Genomic DNA, 7,724 nt, shown 5'->3' on the forward strand with positions numbered 1-7,724 from the left:
AGGAGACACGGTCGAATACGTACTCCAAATATTATGCACAGACTCCAACAACGCAGCTGAATACGAGGCTTTGTTGCATGGTCTTCGGATGGCAGTCTCTATGGGCATTCAACGCCTAGAAGTGCGCGGGGACTCAAACCTCACAATATCACAAATAAATGGATATTTTGATGCCAAGGATCTGAAAATGGCGGCCTACCGTAATGCCGTCCTCAAAATGTCAGCTCGGTTCGAGGGGTTCGAATTCCACCATGTGGCCCGAGAAAACAATCAAGCGGCGGACATCCTCACCCGCATCGGTGCTAAACACGATCCGTCCCACCTAATATATTCCTAGAAAGGCTGTTCAAGCCATCCATGGTATGGGAAGGGGAATCCAGCAACACCAGTCCGGCTCCGAATACAACCCCAGATTCCGAACCATCTGACGTAATCGGGGGCTCCACCACCGAAATAACACCTTCGGCCCATGAAATCATGGTCGTAATCGCCCCGTGGACCGAGCCCTTCTTGGCCTACCTAAATAGGCAGGAGCTCCCCGAGGACCAAAACGAAGCACATTGTTTTGTGCGGCGTTCCAAGGCCTACAAAGTCCATGAGGGAGAGCTCTATAAGAAAAGTGCCACCGGTGTGCTCCAAAGATGCATCTCTTAAGAGGAAGGGTGGCAGCTCTTGCCTGAAATCCATGCCGGACTCGGCGGGCATCACACTGCGGCTCGGGCACTTGTCAGCAAAGCCTTTTGTACAGGTTGTTATTGGCCGACAGCCCGAGCAGATGCATAGGACCTTGTCCAACATTGTGTAGGTTGCCAGCTCTTCGCCAATCAGAGCCACATGCCCCCTACCGCTCTCCAAACAATCCCCATAACTTGGCCCTTCGCGGTCTGGGGGCTGGATATGGTCGTACCTCTTAAAGGGGGAAGTCATAAGAAAAAATACTTATTGGTCATGGTGGACAAGTTCACCAAGTGGATAGAAGCCAAACCAGTTAAAACGGCCGAATCTGGACCAGTGATAGACTTCATATCAGGGGTTGTACACTGTTACGGTGTCCCCCACAGCATCATCATTGACAATGGCTCAAACTTCATAGCCAATGAAGTGAAAACTTGGTGCGGCAACATGGGCATTAAGCTCGATTATGCCTTTGTCTATCATCCCCAAACAAAACTGCCAGGTCGAACGTGCAAATGGTCTCATCATGAGCAGCATCAAACCCAGACTAGTGCGATCCTTGAAAGAATCAGACACGCACTGGGTCGAGGAGCTCGACTCCGTACTCTGGGGGCTGCGGACCACGCCGAATCGCACCACCGGATATACACCATTTTTATGGTGTACGGCGCAGAAGCAGTACTACCCTGCAACATAATCCATGACTCACCTCGCGTGCGCATGTAAGAAGAGAAGGAAGCCGAGTTAGATCGGCAGGACAACTTAGATGCCCTGGAAGAGGAGCGCGACCTCGCCAAAGCCCGTTTCGCATTCTATCAGCAGGAGGCTCGAAGGTATCAAAGCAGAGGAGTGCGGGCCAAAACTTATAACATTGGCAAACTCGTTCTATGCCTACCGGAGAAGAAGAAGGACAAGCTCAAACCTAAGTGGGAGGGTCCCTTCATCATTGATAAAGTTCTCACCGGAGGAGCATACCGCCTGCGCAATGCATCCCGAATTTTTTATTAATAGTAATTAATAATCCAGTAATTCTAAAACTAGTCAAGGGTGGACGAAAATTTGAAAAATAGGAAGGACGCCATTGAGGACAGCGTCCAACTCCGGATGCTATTGTAGACAGCGTCCAGGCCTGGACGCTATGGCAAGCGACGTCCAATTAAGAGGTTGGCCTACCCCTTAGATCGGACTAAACCGAGTCGTTTCGTACTGACTTATGGAACTTCCATGGGCTATAAACCCTAGTACGCATGCAGTCGTTGATCCTTGACCACGACGTACGGTAAGCACCCTCCCGCAGCTGACAACACTGAGGGGCGGCATTGTCCCACCACCCACTCTCCATTAGGATCCTCCAATCGATCTTGTTGTTGATTCATGTTAGTTGTTCTACGATCCTACTGCATCTTTCTTGTTTGAATCCTCTATACAACTGATTCAATGATTTACAAGTGGATACTTTATACATTATTGGATTGTTGTTCCTAGGTTATGGTTCTTAATTGGCTAGTCCATGAGAAGCCAAATTTTCAATCATCAGTTTATAGTAGATCAATTTAAAATTGGGTTATTCACTTCGTACACGTTCATGTTTGTAGGTGATTATAAGAGCATGTTAATCGTTCTGGTTTACGTAGATGGTGAAGTGCAACATGGATCCATGGGTGTGGAGCATAGTGTTCCTCCCAAATTAACATTTCCAGCATGCGAGAAAACCACTTTTGAAGACATCAAGAGTGAGACATGTCGAGGGCTTGGGCATGTTAATGTCAGTGCTCAAAACAACCTAAATATCCAAGCTCGTTATGATATTGGATCTCCCGGACCACATTATTTTCAATTTAATTCCATTATATGAGGAAAGAAGGTGGAACATGATTTTTGAGAAGACCAAGTCCCGGACAACGTGGCAAGTGATAGAGTTATATGTTAATTTCACGCCAAATCAAGACATGTTGAGCCAAGTCAGCGGTGGAAGCAGCATACCAATAATTGAAAGGCAATCACAAAGGTATGGAAGTGCAATACAATCACCATTTCATCAAACATCTGTTAGTGCCTTCTCAAATAGTAATACACGTGGTCCTGATTTTTACAGGGAAAATGCTCCATCTTCCACTCATGGTAATATGACAAATGATTTGCCAACAAGTACTGTTAATGAATCATTTGACCAGGAGGATACAGATCCAGAGGAGGACTTGATGGGACATGATGATGACGATGAGCATGATTCTGATGCCGCACCGAGCCAGAGTTCAGATGAAGATTTAGAACCAAGAGTTGCGCATCATGTTAATGCATTTCCGTTCATGTATAGATGTGGACATAATGGTGTGAGATCCTTTAGTGACATATCTATACTAACGGAGACGACATCAGATGAAGGTTTTTTTGGATGTAAGAAACACTTTCAGAGCCCATTGTCAGAGCATCAGATTTTTGATTCAAAAGAGCACCTCAAAATTGCGATTGGTGAATTTCACATAAACGCAAACTTGGAAGTGAAGTACAGCACAAGTAGTCAATCTAAACTTGTAGCAGAGTGTATTGATGACAGCTGCATGTGGAGGCTGTATGCAACACCAACAAAAATTGGTTCATATTGGCAAATAAGGAAGTGTCCTTATTCTCACACTTGTCGTGCACCGGCTAATAGAACTGACCATTCTTAGTTATCGGCCTCTATAGTGGCAGATGTGATCCGTGAAGCACTAAAGGATGACCTGGAGTTGAGTATAAAAATGTGCGGGCATTGGTGAGACAACGTTATAGAAATGTGAAACCATCATATAATAAGTTGTGGCGTGGAAGGGAGAAGGCTATAGCACAACTGTTTGGTAGCTGGGAAGGACCATACAATCTTCTCATCCCATTCCTCGAGGCTATTAGAGTTAAAAATCTAGGTACAAAGTATGTTCTTCTATCGAAACCCATGTCACAAGAAGGGAATAGAGAATTTTGATGTGTTGCTTGGGCATTTGGACCTTGCATTGCAGCAGTTCCCCACCTTCGACCAGTAATAAGTGTGGATGCATCATTTCTATCGGGAAGATACAAGGGCAGATTGATAATGGCTTGCGGATATGATGCTAACAACAAGTTAATACCTCTTGCATTTGCCATTGTGGAGAAAGAGGATGCAACTAACTGGGGCTTGTTCATGAGATGGCTGCAAAGGGAGGTAATTGGTGTTGGAAAATTCATGTGTGTGATTTCAGATCTCCACAAAGCAATCAAATGGGTGTTTAAGCAGCCGCACCTTGGTTGGAACGAAAGTGCTGGTGAGTGTGTGCATCGTTTTTGCTCTCAACATGTCGCGGAGAATCTGTACAAAGCTTTTCGTGATGATGATGTTTTGAAAACATTTAAGTGGGCAGTAAAGAAAAAGAAACCTCGTAGATTTGAGGAGGGCATGTCATCTATTGAACATACTTGTCCTGATGCAATAACATATCTTAGAAAGGTCGGTAAGTATTTGCAGGAAGATACAAATGAGGAAGATAAGCCTGAGAAGGTATTTCAATGCAAGGATGGGGGTTACCGTTGGGGGATCATGACAAGCAATGGGTCCGAGTCCTTAAACAATGTGTTCAGGCTTTCTCGAAGGCTACCAGTGGGAGCAATTGTGGAGGAGACATTTTCAAAGTGCGTGGAGTGGTTTGTAGAAAGAAGGCGAGGTGCTCATAACTTGGTTGACGAAGGCAAGCAATGGTCCGAACGGGTGGATAAACTATTGGTGAAAAGGGGTGACAAGGCAGGACATATGCATGTTATTTCGTATGGTGATGAAGTTGGAATATTTGAGGTCAAGGTTGACAATGAGAGGGTTACATTACGCAATGGGGATCATGTTCTTTTTATTCATAAGGACTTCAAGTACAAGGTCACCCTTCAACCAAATAGTACTCCATCTTGTGACTGCCTAAAGCCAAACCTAACTGGTGTGCCATGTGCGCATTTGCTTGCTGTTTGCAAGTATAGGAATCTAAATGAAAATCAAATAGTTCATCCATATTACTCTTCTGAAGTACTTGCAAACACATGGGCTGGACAATTTTATCCTTACGGGAACCAAAATGAGTGGCCAACATATAGTGGCCCGATTATTGTTCCTGATGAGAATTTGATAAATCTTGGGCGGCGTCAACACAAAAGAATTCCGATGTACATGGATGAAATGCAAGGAAGGCAAATGGGACACCAAGCCCGACGTTCAACAACAGACAATAATCTCGCATGTATCTAAACTAGTTTTGTGGTATTGGTGTATATGTGAACTTATTTTCATGTAATTTTACTTTGTTGCATTCACCGTAGGTACATCGTCTAGCCAGAGACAGACCATTCCATCGAGTCGAGGACAGACCACATCGTCGAGTAGAGGAGAGAGGCCGAGTCAAGCGAAGAGAATATCTTCCAAAGGAAAGAGGCTGAGTCAACCAAATAGCACATCATCCAATGGAAAGAGGACATGTCAGGGGAAGAGCACATCATCCAGAGAGAAGAGGTGGAGTAACTAGAAAGGCATAATACAATCAAGGATGGACATGATTGATGATTTGCATTTGTGGTACCACATTTTCCTTTATATGTAAAAAAATTATACTGGAGATGAACTTATCAAATAAGGAGTAACAAACATTTTTTTGGGGAAATATTACAATCCATATCTGCCATAGCAGAAACAAAATTCCTGAACTGTTTTTTTGGGCCAAATACAAAATGATTTGGTCAGCTACACCTCCAGGTCGCTCTAGAGATGGCCATTCTAACCAACTATTCGCTACGAACTCCTTTATGCAAGCCTACTAGCTCTACCAAGCTTATTTGAGTTGGTTTATTGGGTAACTTGAACTACATCTTGTGTTGTCGGTTCCCCATCTCTCATCGCTTCACCAGCCTTAAGGTATGTTGTAAAACCTTTGCCGGAGTATATCCATTCATTGAACACATCAGAGTTGCTCTCTTTTGGGGGGCTTGGTGGTTTAGCAATATCAGAAACCTCTTCATCAGATGGAATATCTTCAATATTCAGTGGTAACCTAGCCTCAGTAAGCATGCTTTGCAGCCTAGGCTCCAAGTTCAAATCCAACAAATTTCCTACACAGGACCTCAATATAGTTTTCCCTATCTTCTTGCATCCACTAGTAATAGCACATTTAATACCCCATGCGGCATTCTTTATCTCACGTAACCCCTGCAAGTGACAAAACAAATACTGCATGACACATTTATTACTATATGTTGTAAATAATACAATGAAAATGTAACGCACACTTACAATTCGAGCCAGTGGCGGACCACTAGTCATGTAGCCAGTCCATTCGATGTTATCTCGAGGATATGGGATAGGTTTATCTAAGCCTCCCAAGCATTGAGAATTGAAGAATACTGTGTACATACCATTTTGTTGGAACCAATGTCTGTAATCAGGTAAACTAGCTTCATCGAAGGGAATATCGTCTGGCCACACTCTTGCATCAACACGGTTGTATTCTTGAACATAATTGGCGTGGACTTCCTCCCAATTATGCGATTTTCCTGCAGAATGTTTAATTTTTCGAAGTTTTTGAACCTCTGCCTCACCACGTGGAAGAGAAGGGGGAATGGGTTGTCTTAATCCAAATTGTCGCATCACCCTATGTGGATAGTGGAACTCCACAATCCAAAAATGCATGAGTGGTACTCTAGCAAACCACCAATTAGAATCTTGATGAACTTCAAAAGGCATCTGCTCCAGAAGATCATCATATGGTTGCCAATCAACTGCACCTTCTTGAATCAAGTCAATCTGATTTCGATAATATTCAGTACCTATATATTTCATTTGCAAGTTAATAAAATTGTTTGTCATAAAACAAATGATGCCAACACAAATTTGGTGAGGAGAATACAATACCAGCATTATGAGGGACATCAAACGCATGTGCAGCACACCACTTTGCTCAAAAATAGGGTTATAATCCAAGTGTACTTATTGTTCTTCTTCCTCTTCATCAAGTTCCTCTCCTTCTTTGGGCTTCTCAAAAATAACTTTAGGGCAACCAAGTGGCAAACGGGACCAAGACCATAACTCTAGCAACAATAAAGGACCTGAAATTTCTAGTCTCTCCTTCTCAGCACCTATGCTCAGTTGTCTATACAATAGAGCAAGAGCAGCTGCTCCCCAATTATACTCTATTGGTTGTCCTAAATCCTGCATAAATTGGAGATACATAGCTAGCACTCCATCTCCAGATGTATCAGTAAAGACTATGGAGCCAAGAATTTCTAGAACAAGTGCTCGAGCATGCCAATTAATCTCCCTGTCCATTGGATTATCCGGCAACACATGGAAGTGTTCCTGCAGTTTTCCCAGATTTAGAGAGTATTGTGAATTCCTCACAACAGCATTATCATCACCTTTTCGCCTTTTCTTTTGTTTCATGTGTTTTTCATCCACAGGAATCCCAAGCAACCTCTCAACTATTTCTGACCACTGTGCATCAGCTTTTCCAACAAGTGGTTTACCATGGATAGGCAACCCCCACAAACAACTGACATCTTGCAACGTAATAGTCATTTCTCCTACATGTAGGTGAAAACTGTTTGTCTTGGGCCACCAACGCTCCACCAATGCCGATATCAAATATTTGTCGACATTGATTTTCCTCATCTTAGCAATCCGATAAAAACCAAGGTTCTCTAAAGCTGATGTATATAGGGGGTCAAATGGGATGCCAACACGATGACATAGTACATTCAAGCAAATGTTAGGCTGCATCAAATACACACAACAATTAGTCTTTAGTTAATTGCTAAGTCTAATAGATGACATGAGAATTTAAAAGATACTCACATTTTCCCAAGTTTTGGATATTTTGTGTTGGCTGTGAGGCATCCATAGCAAATCACTGAAACATCCATTTGTATCCATTTCAAGACCCTGTTGCGGCATAAAAGGAATGAGTAAGATGTTGACGTGAAAGATCAAAGCAATCAATTGAATTTATTCTTCACAATACTACACTGATAAATAAAACTCAAACAATCCAATGTTTTCAGCTATG

General features: G+C 43.1%; 1 pseudogene; it reads right to left on the reverse strand.

Annotated features, from left to right (window-relative positions):
• Positions 1 to 5,331: 5,331 nt before the first annotated feature.
• Positions 5,332 to 7,425, reverse strand: LOC123094680 (serine/threonine-protein phosphatase 7 long form homolog; annotated as a pseudogene).
• Positions 7,426 to 7,724: the final 299 nt, after the last annotated feature.

The sequence above is a fragment of the Triticum aestivum genome, chromosome 4B, assembly GCF_018294505.1.
Source record: "Triticum aestivum cultivar Chinese Spring chromosome 4B, IWGSC CS RefSeq v2.1, whole genome shotgun sequence".
In the NCBI taxonomy this organism is placed as follows: domain Eukaryota; kingdom Viridiplantae; phylum Streptophyta; class Magnoliopsida; order Poales; family Poaceae; genus Triticum; species Triticum aestivum.